This window comes from Patagioenas fasciata, chromosome 6 (genome assembly GCF_037038585.1).
Source record: "Patagioenas fasciata isolate bPatFas1 chromosome 6, bPatFas1.hap1, whole genome shotgun sequence".
Classification (NCBI taxonomy): domain Eukaryota; kingdom Metazoa; phylum Chordata; class Aves; order Columbiformes; family Columbidae; genus Patagioenas; species Patagioenas fasciata.
Window position 1 is genome coordinate 9,704,240 of NC_092525.1, and position 17,731 is coordinate 9,721,970.

Consider the following 17,731-nt stretch of genomic DNA (forward strand, 5'->3'; position numbering starts at 1 on the left):
GTTGGGATAGGCAAACCTCGTGGTGTTGGAGGCTTTTCAAGGCTCTCAGATGCTTTGGTGGGTTTGCAAACTAGGATAAGATTGTGAACCACTTCTTTTTTTTTTCCTGTAATTTAAAATGCATGCTCTCCCTCATGTACCACCAAGGATGGCTCCGTTATTAAAGGCATAGACAATTTTTTCTGGGAGACGCTGCTGTGCCCGGGAAAGCAAAGAAACCTTGACTACCCAGCTTATGGTAGGTGGTCCGAGAATATTGCACATAGTCCTAACCCTGTGTTTTATTCCCATGCTAGTCCTCCCTCTCTGGTGCCCATCTGCCATCACAGCATCCCCATAGATGCTCTGCACAAACATTCCTTGTTTTCAAAGCCAGAGATGATCCTACAGTTGTAACACTCACACCCAAATCTGGAAATGATCTGGATTTTCCCCAAAGTCTGGCGTCTCATTTCAGGTCCATTGACCAAAGAGCAGTGCCCAAATTAGACCCTTGATGTAAGCTTGAGTCTCCCAGAGTGCCGCCAGTGGTTTTGGCATTGTTTCCCAGTTCAAAGTCATCTTTGCTTATGCTGTTGCTTGCTGTAAAAGCTTTCTCTCCATCCTTTTATACAACTGCATCGTACAAATTCCATCACTTAAACCTGCACCAAATGCACCTTTATTCCTTTTCTTCCTTTGTAATTCATTCGATGTTTTCCAATAGCAATGATTGTCCCTGTGATATTAACTCTCCTCATCAACACTGCCTCTCAGTTTTTCCCACAATTCAGGCCTCTGAGCTTTTTAAATATGATCTGCTGTTCTCTAAACCTGGCTCGTTGGTATCTTTGCACAATACCAGAGACATCAGTGCCTGTTGTACTCATGCATACAGAGGCTGCCACTCTAAGCTCAGTGTTGGGAGGTCTTAAAACGGCTATATTTTGTTTCCTGCCTTTGGCACTGTATTAAGAACTTGAATTTAATCTGCTGTTTGCTATCACCTTAAGGTCACTTTCAGACATATTTTGTTTCCAGGTCCCCCCATCTCTAATTGCACAAGTTAAGATTGCTTTCAGTTTTAATTTCCTTCCTTTTGATGGTTTCATCCCACTCTTAACATGACTTGAACATGGGTTGCTTTGTTTTCTAGGCTTCCTTTGAACATCTCTGCTGACCAGTTACTGATTTAAGCCACATCCACAGCTAAGAAAGTGAGGCTAAATGGTTGAGCATTCATTAGAAACAGCTCAAGAAGAGACTACATCAGCATCCCCTGACTTATGGTTATACCCTCACATCTGGCCACTAAGTGCCTCTATAAATCAAATATGGCATAAAAGGATGAGTAAAACTGTAGGGTTATAGCAGGCAAACACCATCTCTGCTCCACTGTGGTGTATCTCAAACAGTCTGAACACAGCCAAGCCAGCATCAGCTTCGCTGACTTTCTGCTGGTCCAAAAACCCCCTTGCCTTTTGCACATGACTCTCCCCATCTGCATCCTTTCAATAATCCCTCTCTGTTGCTTCCCAAACCTGCAGTCTCAGACACATCAGCTGTTCTTCTGATACCTAATTGTGTGTGGCCTTGCTCTGAGGAGCGTAAGAAAGCCTAACATGGGGCTGGATATCCCATCACAACTACCCCATGAAACGTGCAGCATCCACATCTCTGACCATGCAGCCTGAATGGAGATTTAGTGTCTGTTTGGTCCAGCCCCATCAGACTACGCAGTAGGTTGAAACACAGGATTAACTCCTGGCCTTAAATTACACATTTTGCTACCCCATGTTATGGCTATAAGTTATTTACTCATGTAGACAGGTAACTGGGTGCTTACTTCCTCTTTATGGCCAAATTTTCTACGTGATATATTTTATTAGAAAGAGCAAATCTTTTCACTAACACTCTTGATAGGCATTAACACATTTTGTCACTGTATTCTAGATTTTCCACTAGTGTAACCCAGATCAGATTTGAATAATTGCATTTCCTGAGGCTGTTTATCTTTACTTTGATTTTTTCTTAAAGAGGCAACACATTGAATTACAACAAAACATTGTTATTTTCATTTTCAGCTTTAACTTAGATGTGTCCAGGCTGAGTCAGAGTATTTAAAAGAGCACAAAACTCTCTGCCTCAGTTTCCCTGCACACAAGTCTCTTGAAAGTTTCCAACCTCAAACCAAAAGTCTTTCCAATCTAATGAGTTTTGGTGGGTTGTTGTTGTTTAGAGTGGGCTGGGTTTTTTGTTGTTGTTGAGTTTGTTAAAGCCTTGTTTCTCCTTGATCATTCTGCTGGTGTTTTCTCCTGTTCCTCTTCACCAAATGTAGATATTTTTGGTTCTTTCCCAAGCAGCCTCACACTCAAACCAACTCTGCTGTGAAAACTTCCCTCCCCAGGTCCCTGTTAGCAAGTCTACCCAACAGCCACACATGGCTGTGTTTGTTCTCATGGAGACCTTCACCACTGCTGTGTCACTTCAAAGAGGGCATGATGGGTTTGAGGGTGAGCTGCCCACCTGCCCATGACTATAATTCATTGTAAACACAGCTCCCTGAACCTCACATTGCAAACTTATGCAATTGGGAGCTCTCTGATGACAGGCAAGAGTGTCTCTGCATATCCAGGAAGTGAAACAACTACATCAAGGCCATAAAAAGAGGTCAAAAGTTAGCCCTTAGGTAATTTTAAAACTAAGAGTTATAGGAACCAATATAATAATGTGGAGGTTTTACTGAAATGGTGACCAAATTAGTCAGAAACTGGCCTGGGCAAAGACAGAACAGCAACCAGTAGCCCAGACCCATCCTTAGTCCAAAATCTCAGGACTTCATGCAACGCTTGCAACCCCTGCAGTTTGTGAACATAACAGCACATAGAGGTAGGGGGTCTTGGACACTTCAGGATCAAGCTCATGCCAGAAGAACATGGTCCAGAAGATTTATGGAGAGTTTGTTCCATCCCACCCCCCCAGAAATGAAGAGACAGAAAGAGAGAAGAAAGCTTCAAGGCTCCTACTGATTAACCACAGTGCAAACTTCATAAACGTGCTCCTGACCTCCACCACAACGCGCAGACTTGAGTCATTCCAATAAAAGAGGAAATGACACTTTGCCACAACATTACTAAGTCCACATCCCATAAAACCATTCAGGGAAGAGGCGGAGGGGGGGAAAGCAAGCAGCAAAGAGAGAGAGTAGAGCCAAGCAATTATCTGTTATTAACCCAGTCTTTAGTGGTATCACATTGCTCCTAAAAATAATGACAGAGCAACAAAGCTTGTTTGCATCTCCCATGTCCTTTATGGGTTCCTCATTATTCTAATGAGCTACTGGAAAAAGCACTTTTTTTTTTTTCCATCCTCCTTGGTTATTTCACTGATCACGCTGCTTTCATTTCCACCTGGCGCTGCACGTAAGATGTTTTACAATTAACACTTTGATCTTTTTCTTTCTTCTTTTTTTCCTTCCACCCAGAGACAAATGCACACACCCACTTCACCCGCTTCAGGAGGAGCCAGAGAAGATCATGGATGAGCCTGCTCCCTGATTTTGCACATGATGAACGCCGGGTTTATTCAGACTTCAGGGTGACAAGGCTGGGCACGGCTGGCAGAGCCGCAAAGCCTTTGCGTATGTGATGCCACCCCCCTGCAGATAGTACCAAAAAAAACCCCAAAAAACACACCACACAGGAACAGTTTAAGAATAGACCAGCCTAACACCTGCCACGTGGGTTGAGGAGCAAAATAGGGAAGGGATTAAGGGGGGCAGCAGCGCAGCCATCGCTCGAGCAAACACACTGTGGCTTAGTGGTTTGGTTTGGTTTGTTTGTTTGCTTTTCTCTGTGGCAGTGAGTCACGCCGCTCATTGCAAGTCACAGTCTGCTCCTCTCATGTGAAAAAATTAAAGAAATAAAGAAAAATCTTGTTTGTTCCAATGAGCTTTCCTTGCCACCGTTTATTCCACCCTTCAGAGGCATCTTTAAATTATTTAAAGCTTCAAGCAAGCTGAGATGGAGCTGGCGAAGAGCAGGGCTGCCAACATCTGCCTCTGCCCTTCTCCTGCATCACCTCTCAAGTCACCTGGACAGATGGGATCTCTGCCCAGGATCATCTTTTCTTTGGCTGGAAATCCAGACCATGGTGGGGTACCATAAGTTAAATACTGCTGCATATTTAGAAAACAGAAATAGCTATAACTGTGGGGGGATGGAGCCATGCAGCACCCAGAAGGAAGAAGGCCAACCATGGCAGTGGTTGTACAGAGGATGTACAAAGGGTGTACAAAGAGACAAACCTCAACATCCATCAGAAAAACCCAGCAGTGGGGACTTCAACGTTTCAAAGCTCTGAATACTGGTCCTTGCTGAAATTTGAGCCATTAAATGCAATTTTCATCCTACCAACAACGTTTTCTCACGACTGAGTCGCCTCCTCTTCCACAGAAGTGCTGGGTTTTTTTAAACTTCAAAATACCATTGGAAAAGATACCAAAATAGCTACAGGAACATCTTGTACACCCCAAAGCACCAAGTTTCAAAACAAACTGGAGAGGACTTCTGTTATTGTTTTGCTGTTAGCAAAATAGAGAAAGCAAAGATAACCATTTTAGAGCTAGAAAGTGTTCTAAAACTATTTTAACATTTCAATTTTATGTTTGGAAAATAGATTTCTGGCTAATTGGAATGTTAGAGCTCATCATAGAAGTATTGACAAAGGACATCTGTACCAAAGTTAAGTCTTTCTCTGCAAACTCAGTGATTTATATGGAAATTTTACCAAGAGAAACCAAAGAATCCAAAGAAAGCATTTCTGTAATTTTGTTTTGTTTTATAACTGCAACTTTTGTTATCTCAAAGAAAACAAGATGTTCTAAAAAAAAGTCAAACACGAAAACCGAGATGAAATGCTTCTGATTGTCTACATAACAGCTTTCAACTAAGACTTCACGGTTTTGAAAGTTTAGTTTGATAGGAAAATCCACCTTTTAGATCTTTGCAGCCAAATCAGGATTTCAAAAGGTTGATTCCTCACCATTTTAGTGGGAAAAATATTGATTCTTCCAACACTAGGGTTACAGTATATCTTTACTACAGTTGTGTTTGAATGAGGGTATTTACAAGGGTAAACTCATGCACGCAGATGATTGTTTACAGGATGAGGGCTCCAGTAGCTCGCTGACACTCCATACAACCTATAACACTGTACAGTGCTGGCTTTATGTACAGCAGACTTTGACCTTGCTCATCAAAACACCCTTCTGACTTTGCTCCAAGGGTTTTTACGTTCTCTGAAGACAATAAAAATTCCCTTTTATGACATTACAGCTTTAATTTCAAAACGTGATGAGTGGATGTGGTGTTGTTCTCCTTATTAAGGCGCAACGAGCTTGTATGGCGCGGCTCAAATTATTTTTACTTGGGCTTTGCATAAGCCCGATACAACAACAAGCAGGTTGCGGTCCAAAGTGCAAACCCAGGGCACACACAATCTCAAACCCCACCTTCCGAAATGGACGATGACTTTGACCTTTGCAGCCATAACCTACGGAGAGCGATTCTGACATGATGATGACTTCTCCACGCGGCAAAACGACCGGCTCTACGGCACAAGGGACTTCTCCACCCGTCCTGGGATCACAGGAGCACAGAAATCTGCCTTCCACCTCTCTTCAAACATCATTTTCTAGAACTCACAGATGCAATGAAGCCTTTGAAATACAGCAGTCTTGCGGCACAAAGGCAAATGATACCGAAGTGACTTTCAGGGTGAGGGAGTGACACTGATCCGTGAATTCCCAGTCACCAGGGAAGAGAGAAAAAGACTGTGGCTTTGTTAAACCAAATCCAAAGCTCTTGGCTCCTTAAATTTTAACACAAATTTATCCATGAGGGCTATTTATTTTTCCCGAAAAAAAGAAAGACGCTAATACAAAAGAAGAGATAGCAAATTGCCATTTTGAAAAACACATGTAGAAAACTACACAGATGCTCTAGCTCAAACTTTAAGCACGCTAACTTCCTCAGCATGAGTTCGAATAATGCCGATTCAGTTCCAAGGCTGAAGCTGTGTCAGTAATGGCTCCCTGGCACCGCTCTCAAGCCTACCTTCCTATGACTGGCAAAAACAATGCTTCCGCTGGGATAATTTATACCCGTTTCCCTGAGGAAATCCACTGTAACAGCAAAAGTGCTGTTTTGCCAGGATAAGCTATAACATTTACACAGCATTTGCCAACGTATATATATATTTAAAATATTTTATGAAAAGCCGTGCCTCTCTGCAATGCCGCTGCGCTGACAATGATTCTTTGCACAGATTTGGCTTGGAACGCCAAGCGGAGATTCAAAAGGCATTATTATATGAGACCGAGGACTGGCTCCACGCTCTGTAGAAGTAATTGGAAATAGGAAATGCTGAAAAATCAAACTCAGAGCAAGTACACAATCCAGGAAAATGTCCCGAGTGTTGCAAATCACTTCTTTGAACAATGAAAGTAACTCAGTCCTGAACTGGGTCCTCAGCTGGTGTGACTGGGATAGCTTCACTCAATTCAGCTGTGGTGTATTTGTGTGAACACAGTCCTGAAGATTTCTCATTTGGGGAGTTTGTTATGAAATTTGGATGAAGGTTACCTGCTGTCACTGGGCACTCCTGCACTTATTTCAACTTCTATGAAAAAGATGGAGATTCGAGGCTCCTGGGACTTCAGATATGATAAAATGAAATCAGAGACAGAGGTGTGACCCCAAAGAGGGCACATCTTTCCATGTGAGCATGACCTTTAGCTCAGTGTGAGCCAAGAAAATACAATAATTAAAAAAGAAGCAAGAGAAAGGATAAGGGGGAAAGATGGAGGAAAACAGTCAAGATGGAGGGAACCCATGGGGAGCGAATTCAGAGGCAGGGAGGAGATGGAAACACAAAATAAAAAAGAAGGGTGAAAAACCAAGGCAGATTAAGAAGAAGAAATCAGAGGTGGAGGAGAGAGAAGGGGAGGGATGGGCAGTGATAAAGGGAACAGGGTTAAAATGAGCAAACAGAGAAAGCATAAAGAGAGAAGGGTTCAGGTTAAAGGAGCAATTGCCCTCTGGCAAACATACTGCAGTGTAAATGGAAACACGTATGTCAACAAGGAGCGTCCTGAGATGGGCTGGAGAGGAAATAGCTTACGTGACGTGAGCTTCTGCTGGGAACCATCACAGCCTTCTCCCTCCGTGCCCCCACCACCCCGAGTCACCCCGTTCTGCACCCCTTCCTGATGCTTCCACGTACAGCAGGGCATGGTCAGAGAGGATCCCTGAACCCAGCCACAACTGCACCTCCATCAGCACCGCTGCTGGTGGGGGCGAGTTCACAGCTATTCACAGCTACAGCCTCTACCCCACTTCACCCAGCTCAAAGCGAGCTGCATCACAGCCCCTCAAGATATAAATACACATGACATTTTCACACGTAGCTTCACACCCTCTCGAACTCAAAAAAGAAAGCTTTAGAAGTAGCTGATAGCATATATTAAGGTCTCTAGAGCTCTTGAAGCTGAGTCCAGCACCTGAGCTTGAGTCCTCCAGGAGCCCTGGCCAGTGCTTAAGATCTGAACCCTTCATTTCACTGCCTGAATTGCATCAGTCAGGACCCAAGTCTCTCAGAAGCACCTTTTCTTGGAAACTAAACTCACTTTTCTCCAACTCCAGGCTGCCTTTTACACAATCCAACCATCCAGCTGCACCTTCAGGTGTTTTCCAGCACATTTCTGGTGCTTTTGGTCTTCCTTCTTTGGAAGACAGCTTGGAGAGGATGGCAGCAAGGTGAGAATAAGAACCACAATCTTCTTCCAAAGACAAGGGGAAAATCCCATGACAAAGGAAAAGGATCCAGCAGAGAGCTGTCTGCAGAGACTACCATCACTGCCACCCAAGCCTTTGTATGATTGCTTGTGAGTTTCTACACCTTTTGGACATTTCTAGTTAGGATGAAATAGATTCAGGAAGATCTATTCCACAAGTGTTGCCCATTACAACAAAAAGTCACCAGACCCACCATGCTTGCACAATGGGTCTATCCCTCCTCATGGCATTGGGTCTTATCCATCCAGGGTTTCCAAGGGGCTCAAGATACACCAAGAAAAGCAACCTGTGTAAAGAGGTTCTGTACTAAGGATTCAGCCTCGTTTGCTAAGGGGATTTTCATATACTGGTTTCCACGGCCAGTAGCACAGAAGGAAGTGAAGTGACTACCTATGCTCTGATGCCTTTATCATACCCAGCAGCTTATGGCATAGGTCTAGAACACTGCTTAACCAAAAGTGAGACTGGGTCACTGCTCACCTCAGTGATACCTCACTGTGGGGCAGCTGCTGCTCCTGCCTGACAACAACCCATGTCAACAGAAACGCTTTCAACCTGCTACTAGTACAGCTGTAAGCAGGGTGTTACACCACCTTAAAGACTCAGTAGGGCCACAGAGATAATGTATTGATATGGTCAAGCCTTTAGACTACTATAAAGTTAATCCGTGCGCTTCCAAGGTACTGACAGCAGATATATTAGCTGTTAAGCATGTTATTGTAGAGAAGCTGACACATGGCAGCTTCCATAGCGTTAAATTCCTTTCGAGGACATGTTTAATACACAGCACATCTTGCGTTGTAGGAGGCTGTTCCCAACAGCCATTCATCTTTCTTCACTTCTGCTGTTGTGACTTCCCTTCACAGTGTTAAGAAACACTTTTCAGATCTCCTCCATCACTTTGTCAAGTACAGACCACTACACATGTGACCAGGAACATTAATGCCTCCAAACAAAGCCCTATTGTCTATTAAAAAAACCCCAAACCCTTTCAATGTGCAGAATCCGATTCTTTGCATCAAGTCATGCTTGAAGATGACACAGAGCTGAAGGGCTTATATAGCTATAAACTCGGAAGATAGATGCAAGTTCAATCACGGACGCAATCTTTTTGACATATAAACATTTCTACTTCAAAACACATGACAATCCTTCAAACAACCGTGTTGTTTTATTTTTACAAGGACACCAATTAGCCTGTGTTGTTCACATTGGTAATATTCGCAATGTATAAACTTTCTTAGCACATGGCAAGTGAAAACAAATAACCTCCATCAGATATGCATTTTCTATGTCAAAAGGGCAAAGGAACATTAAGTGGCATTTCTGTAATAAACTGCCTCTAGACTTCCTTCCCATAATCTGGTGAAAGATTCAAAGGTAGAAGTAGAAATATACATACTGACCCAAAAATAACTCTCCAGCAGGCACATTCTTCCACTGAGTAGTGTTGTTGTAGCTATGATGGTCTGAAAATAGAGGGCTGAGGTTTCTAGACAATAACCTTTTCTTGGATCAGCTGATACAGCTAAAGAGAAGCAGCTTTGGGCACACAGGGTTTTCTAAATTCTGTTCACATGAAGGACATCTTTCCTTGTCAAGTCTTAATGCCAGGTCTTGTACCACTCCAATCACTGAGATTTTTCCAAGAGTTTTTCCATGCTTTTCTCTGTGCTATCAGCTGCCCAAACACCCCTTGAAAGAGTAGCCTAGGCGTTCAGGAGATCTGCATCCAATTCCCTTTTGTCACTACCTGCTTTTAAAGCTTTGGAAAAGTTGTATAACATCTCCAAACACCCATTTCTTCGTCACCTATAAAGCACTTAAAGAGCCACATGCACTCTTATTACTCCAGCTAGATAAGGGGAAGCAGAGAGGCAGCAGCAAAGAGAGGGTTGAAAGCAGATGAACCAACCTGCAGCGGTGCAAACGGCACAACTGGAGAGGAGACCCATCTCATGTATACCGGGAACTCTAAGACGTTGTACCTGGGTGACTCTGGTCTTCCAGACCACAGCACAAGTGTTCTCAGCCACCTGCAGCACTCTTCTGCATCATGAGATGCAGATGTCTCACCAGACTGCTGAGGGAGCCGGAGGAGAGGAACAGAAAAGATGTCCTGAGGTGGAGTAAAGTCACAGTCTCTACGGTTTTATGTGATTTTATCTCACCCCTGAAGTCTCATCCTACTGCTCTGGAACTGATTGATAGACCTAAACGCATTGCTGCACCAATATGCGAGCATGCATCTCCTTCCCACACCACAACATACAAAAAAAATCATGTCCTTTTAAACCAGAGATAATATCTTAATTCTTCAGGAAAAGGCCAGCATTAGTGGATTTTCAGGTAATAGATACAGAAGCTTATATCAAAAGGGATCTAGAAAGCTGGGCAGCCACTGAATAACCAAGGAGTCTCAATGTCACCAGCAATCTACACAGGTCATTTTTAAACAGCCCATTTTCTGAGGACAAGATATTGGTCTCACGTTTGAAAGTGTAGATGTGGAACAGTTCTGTAGCCCAAAGACAGATGCACAGAGCTGTTTATTCAGTGTTCTCAACCCAAACAAACAGTTGCATACCCTTACCTACACAACTCTCTCGTCTTAAGACTCCAGCCAAGAAAAATGTTTTCCTAGCTAGTTTGTTATGAAAATGTTTGAATAAAAGCAGCAACATCAATAACTTATGAAAAACTTCAACCTCTAAACAGCTGAGCTTTAATAAGGTTTGAGATAACAGTGCATGCATTTTGCCAAGAGTATCAAATAATCATAAAATATTATAATTGATGTGCTGTTCTGGTTTATTACATCTCACAAACTAGATAGTTGATTACATGGAAGAAAATATTTTGGACCTTATGTTAACATACTGTAATAATTAATAGCCATTATTTGGATTTGGGGAATGTCAGTGAGGGTTTTTGTTTATTGGGGGATTTTATTAGTTTATTTTGGGGGAAATTTACTCTTTTATCAGCCTGTACAGATTTGGCCAAAGACTCAAATCTCTCTAAAACCAAATGAAACTATGGCACAAAGATTTGGCCCATAGTATTTTGAAAGCAGTGGAGCTTAATTCCTCCTTAAATTAAACCCTCAAAATAGAGAGGAAGAAAATAAAAAAAGAAGCCCCAAACTGCAAATAAGTTACACTGAGTTGTTTCCTTTTTGGAAGGTAGTGAGCTGCAAATAATTGCTAATAAAAGGTTCACTGTGTTTGGTGAATACAAATCTTTATTTAGTGGCTGCAGAGCAAGTCTTTTTCTTGCTCTCTTGACAGTTTAACTACATGCCAACAATATTTGCTTAAAGTCTTCGGCTCCATTAATCTCAAACCCCGCTGCAGAGATTGCCAAAGCTGATGACAAACCCCAGTTAGCATGGATCATCTACTTGCCCATGACAGTATTTTTCCCATGACATTAAAAGGATGGCATTCTTTCCCCCCCAAAGAGGGCACAAGTCTACAGATTCCCAAGAAGGTTTGAAAGGATAAGTCTATGGCTTAAGGTGACTGATAGACATAGCTGGGGACTACATGGAAACAAGGAGGAGGAAGAATACCCTTGCACTCTAATTGGCTTTTTTGTTTGCTCACAGTTGCTTCTAATATGGACAGATCTCCATAAGAACACACAAAATTAGCACCTGTTAGGACAACTTAACCTTCAGGGACAAAAGCAAACATCCTTGGGTTGTCAGGATTTTGAAACTAAGGTTACAAAGGAGGCAATTTCTTTTTTTTCTGGGTTGTTTTAACCCCTTCTTGCAACATGCTGTAACTCACTAACAAATGCTCACCACTGATTGTTAGCAACACTCTTCTGAAATACAGTACACGAAGTAGCACCATAAAATGTGAGACTGGTCAATATCTTAGTACCCTGAGTATCAGATGGGGAAAGTATGTGCATGCCTAATTATAATGGGAAACCGAAGCATAGAAAGACCGACCAAGTACAGAAGTGGCATTCGCTAGCAAGTCCTGCAGTTTTGTAGAGAAGAACTTGAAAGCATCACTGTTTTGCCTATTTTTACAGCCACCCTCTCTCCAATGCTCTTGAGAGGGGTTCATTCGTGTTTTGGAAGCCCAAGTTACAATATGGGAGCAGTGGATTAGAAGAGATGTCTTAGCCTTACCATTTAAACCCTTGTCTAATCCACGCAAGCTCCATCGTAGAGGAACCTGCTTACCTGGCTCCTGCATCTTCAAGCTGTCAGTCTGGTCTGGAAGGTTCAATTTATCACATATAGATACTCCCTTCTTACATCCAGTTCTGATTTATATACGACCATATCAGTTTAGGTTGTTCCTGAGCCAACACCAGCCTTTCCCTGAACCCTCAAACACCTAGACTCCCATGGCATTTATTCCATGGCCATGTTCTCCTCACAAGCTCAGTTGGCAACTGGGATGCAGGAATTAATGTCCTGACTGTTCTCCTCTCCCCACCTCACCACTGGGCTTCATTAGAAGGTGCAATGATGCTTTGTGTCCACTTGCTGGCCAAAAGCACAGCTGTCTTGACCGAGTAACTGTGTCACCTGTCCCAGAAGCCTGCTCCCACAGGCAGAGGTCAAAATGCTGAATTTGGAGAGGGAAGTACAAAGGATTTAACAGAAAAACTAAGAAAGAAAACAGAAGTACTTCCAAGTGAAAGCCATGTTATTTGGTCACGGCTGTTGACAATGCAAGCAGGGTATGTGTTATATATACCTGGCTAACAATAGCACCATCTCCACCATCCTGCTCATGTCATCTTCTTGATAGATCGTGGCTCAAATAGATCAAGTTAAGGACTTCAGTGAAACTATTAATATGCAAAAGCATGAAACACGCAGGACGGGGACCTCAGCGGGCAAATTGAACTAAAGTGATTGTAAACGAGCTGACATCTTTCACTTAACACTGCCTCCTGTTACTCTCCAACTGAGGCACCAACCTTGCTCTCGCTGGAATCTTCCACTTCTCTCTCAAAACCACAAGCATCTCCCAATTTTTCTACACTTTAACCCCGGAGGGGTTCACACTGTAGCTAACAGCCTCGGAGAGGACTGTAATAAAAACTGAGTGTGTCTTTGTTTCGATTGCAGATTAAAGGGAACAATCCACAGTAAAAACGTAAAATAGCTTTCCCCAGTTTCCTTTCCTCCCCCACTTTTTGAATAATCGGTATCTGCATGTGAAGGTTCAATGTCACCAAACAGGAGGCTTGTGTACAAAAGCACAAGATCCTTGACTAAAGCACAGCATACTTAACAGCTCAAAAGCAATTGTTGTAAAACTTGATGGACTTGTGCCTGGCAATCGTATTTTATTGTCGTTTGTACAGGGAAGCTTCAGCATTTTCTGGGCTTCTTTTTTTTGGCTTTTTTTCTTACCTTGGGAAAGTGGTGGATATTTGATGAAGAAACTCAAGCTTGGGAGTTCATGGCCGTGTTTACTGTTTTCTCTAGAATGTACATATTTTACACAAAATATAACCCGGGTGTTCAGAAAAGAAGCACTTTCCATTTATTCAGGTAAGAATATAACCCAAGGTCATATAAAAGCTCATCGCTGAAGTTTGCACTGACTACAATGCAATAAAGGTCCAGTTTGACATAGCATTGAATGTTTTTGTGCTTTGTACCATGCTCAACTCAACATCTTTACAAAAGAAAAGGTAGAAACGGGGAAAAAAAAAAAGAGCCCTGAGACCACAGTTCTCCTGGGATGCAAGAAACCCCAAATCTGCTGCTTCCACAGCAAGAATTTAAATGTTAAATCCTCTTCATCCAAGAAAAGGTCCTTAGCAACCTCACCGCCCCTCACACTGCTTCAACACAGGCACAGAGCTTTCTTGCCATTTGGGTGAATTACACATCTATTTCATTTTCATCCCCTTATTTCCAAGTGTCCTTTGGATAGAAACATACAGAAAAGGGGAAAAAAAATACAAAATTATTACAAACCTTCATATAGCAGCACTAGGAGAAGGACTGTTTCCCACTGGTAAATTATTTGGGAAAAGAAAAAAATCAGGACCAGGAAAACAAGGCTTGGTGCCCCCATCTTCCATCACCAGTGCTCACAGAGCACATGCGTGATAGGGACACAGGAGCGGGTTTCACTTCTGGAACAAGCCTGATGTTCCAAGACCAGGGCTGCCCTTCACCAGCAGCTGAGGAGATGCGATCCCGGCCATCACATCTGTACGGGCACAGCTCTCACAGCAGGGTGGACATTCCCACCCCACCGGTACAGAGCAGGGTTGGTGCTCGGTGGTGGTGCTGAGGCAACGTGCTCCTCCAGCAGCAACACCTCCAGAGCCTGGGACACCTGCATGGCCCTCCCCAAGGCATTCACACAGGTGAAGGACAAGTGGCTGAAGCTCTGCAGGCTGATGGGAAAAGGAGTCCCAGAAAAGCAGAGTTTTTCCTTCCAGATGGAGTCAAACACATGTGGGTAGGCAGCACCTCCCCAGCAAAGAGGCTTTTCCTCCAAGGCCAAGTGCTTCAGAAGTGACACCCTAGAAAGCGTGTCCCACACATCATCTTGCCTCTGCTGAACACGCTCAGAAGCATATGGCACATCCACAAACAGTGGTTTTATGTAGGTCAGGGTTTTTTGTAGGTTTGTTTTCAGTGCTGGGATCCTTACCTGGACACCAGCTGCTTATGCACATAAGGGTTTAAAACGATGTTTCTGGCATCGGGAGCAATAATACAGTATGTGTTGCATTGCCTTAGCATGAGGAACGTATACAAATAGGTGAGCAGCTAAAGCAGGCAAATTAAAGGACCTAGATAAAGCGAAATGTGTGACTAGAAAGCATTTTTAATCTATGTCATGACTGCAAGCCTGGGCTGCAACACCTCTGGTTTGTCCTTCATACACCTTTTCCTCCCTAGAAATGGTGATGTGGACCCAGTATCACAACATAAGAAATCTTAGAACAGGAGAGATAAGTGAATATATTTGCTCTCCAGTGCACGTGCACTAATCAATATGATCTACATGCATGTTCTGAGCACCATAAATCCTGCATATGCAGTACCTGTCAGACATACTATACATATGGTTATTTCTATACAGTATTTTGAGGGAAATCTTAGTAATCACCAAGTCACAGCCTCACAGCTGGAAGGGATCTCAAGACATCCAGTCCCCTTTACAGCAGGATGCCTGTATTCTCTCATGGATTGATAAGAGGGAAAAAATATAATAAAATTAAAATCACACACACACTCCCCGCTAAAATGTCTTCCACAGAGACTCATCCTAAATTTCTGGGGGTGTCCACGGAAAGAGTGACTCCTGGTGTTTAGTACTGACTCACATCACTACTCCCCTCTCACCAGCCTGGGAGGGATCCAACTGCAATGTACAGAGTGAATATGTGCACATGGAAACACATTTTTATATATGTGTATACAAACATATATATATATATGTAAATCCATATATATATAGCCAAGGCTTTGGGAGGAAGGAGAAAAGGGAAATCCCTCCTTTCATCTGGATCTAAATGGGAAGACCTGGTTTGCACTGGGAGTGAGATTTCAGAAACGTAAGGAATGAATGGTCTGCTTTGTCTCCGCAGCTTTGATATATCAGTTCCTTCAGTGACAGACTTGTTAATCTTTCCAATGTTGCTTTTTCAAAAAAGACAAACACAGCGGATAAATGCAAAGGGCCAACCACATCCCCTCCCATAGGAAGTCTCGCCACATGGGCAATTCTTCCAAGTAAAGAAAACAGCCCACTTTATTTACAGGGTAAATCATTTTGACTTATCTCGCAGGGGTTTGCTCATAGCAAACTGACAGTTTCCCCCTGTTGCACAGTAAATGGCTGACGGGGACAATGTTTTCCTTCCCACCATGGAGAAACAACCAACCAGAAGGGAGGAGGGGTCGGGGACTTCATTTTTCTAATACTCCATTAATGTTCTCCTGGCTGACAATCACCGCAAAGGCCTGAACTCGCCGCTCCAGGCAGCTCCAGCACGAAACCTGAATCTCTACAGGGACTTTTAGCTAAGTACATTGACTCAAGTCAGAACTTTTGGTCTTAAAGGGTAAGGTAACCACTAAAATGACTTCTAAGTAATTGCTGTTACTCTATGAAAATGAAAAACGAAAAGCCACCATGAAACAAACCAAACCACACCACACCACCACACAAAACCTAAAGTCTCCCCTTTTCCCTCCCCCCTTCTCTTTAATTCCTTGCCCTCAAACAAAAAAAAAAACACCATGGATACGTCTTTGTCACCTAAAGTAACAGGACAGGAGGGATAGGAGCTTTTTAAAGTGTGATGCTCCCTAATTCATTGATTTCTTTTTCTTCCATATACACCTTTTTACCTCATCATGATCCACCGATCCATCTTATTGGGTTGGGGTTGTTTTGTCTGGTGGTTTCGGTTGTTCAGGTTTTGTTGTTTGCTTGTGTGGGATTTTCTTTTGTTGTTTGGTTTGGGGTTTTTTGTTTGGTTTTGGGGTTTTTTTTGTTTGTTTAGGGTTTCTTTGGTGGTTTTTTTTTTTGTCTTTTTTTAACATACAACCTAAACAAAATCAAATCTGTGCATAATGCAAATTGCTCTTTCCTTGCAGTTGAAAGTTTGAAGCTCAGGGATGTAACTACATCCAATTTTTCTTCTATGGAAGTCAGTGAGATCTCAGAAATCACCTTCAAAAGGTCCGTCCACTTCACCAGCCCTCCAAGCACAGTTTCCTTGTGCCAGCTCATAAAACAAAACACATATAGACTGGAAAACAAAGTCTGTGGGAAGGTTTGCATCTTTTACCACTCCACATCTCTTCACAGCACCCAGGATGGTCTGATCAGCACCACAAGGTGACCAACAGGAGCCACACAGTATAAAAGCAGAGCAGGCAGTGTATGTGATGAAGGTGCACCCATCAAAAGCAGGAGGGATGGATGAGTTTAGGCAGCTCAGTGCTCAGATGGGTTCACTTGGGATCAAATGAGGAGAGCATTTCTCCTACCACACTTGTTGCATCGGTATAAGCCACTCCACACACTTTGTTAACGATCCCATTCAACTAAATTGGCATGAAGTGCAAGTGCAAAAGTCAGCCTTGCTGATTTCAGCGGTGATTGCCACAGGATGCAAGTGTGTGCTTAAGTGTTTTCCACAACAGCAAGCTAAATAAACCACCTAGAATGCCGATCATCACACAAATACCACGGAGAAATCCACCAAGACTTTCAGATACCCCCCTACACACACAAAGAGAGCGAGAGTGGCGCTTTGCAACCTTAACACGGCAGGTTAAGAAGTGTGCATGCTCCACATGCCCAGTTATATCTTATTGAGGGTAGATATCAATCAAGGCCAGACCTCAGGCAAAATCCATGTAATTGCAATGATTTATAGTTTTTGACACTCCGGTCTGCCGACACTGGAAAGACAATGTACATCTGAGTTTGCTGCAAATACGCACTAACACATTTTTCTGGTTTTTTGGGGGGTTGGAAATATGAAAACATATGTTCTGATTTATAAACTGCAGGTCAAACATGCAGGTGTTAATGGCTTTTCCCTGAGATTTTCAGCTCCAGCCAGACCTGTGTATGAACGACCAATTAAAAAATAGAAAATAGCACAGCATAATGGTGTTCCCATCATCTCGGAGTAACAAAATAGCAAAATTAGAAACACAGACCTTTCCACCAGGACTCAACCGCCAGGTAAGAAAACAACTGGGGATCCTGCTTGAATCCAGCAAATGCTTCTGCTTTGACCTTAAATGGTGTGATTTACAGTAATAATAAATATTTTAAAGACCTTTCCAATCTGAATGACCGAAAGTTGAAAGTTTTCACTAGTATGGTTTGTTAAATGATTAAAAGTAACTATAACCCTGCTGGTAC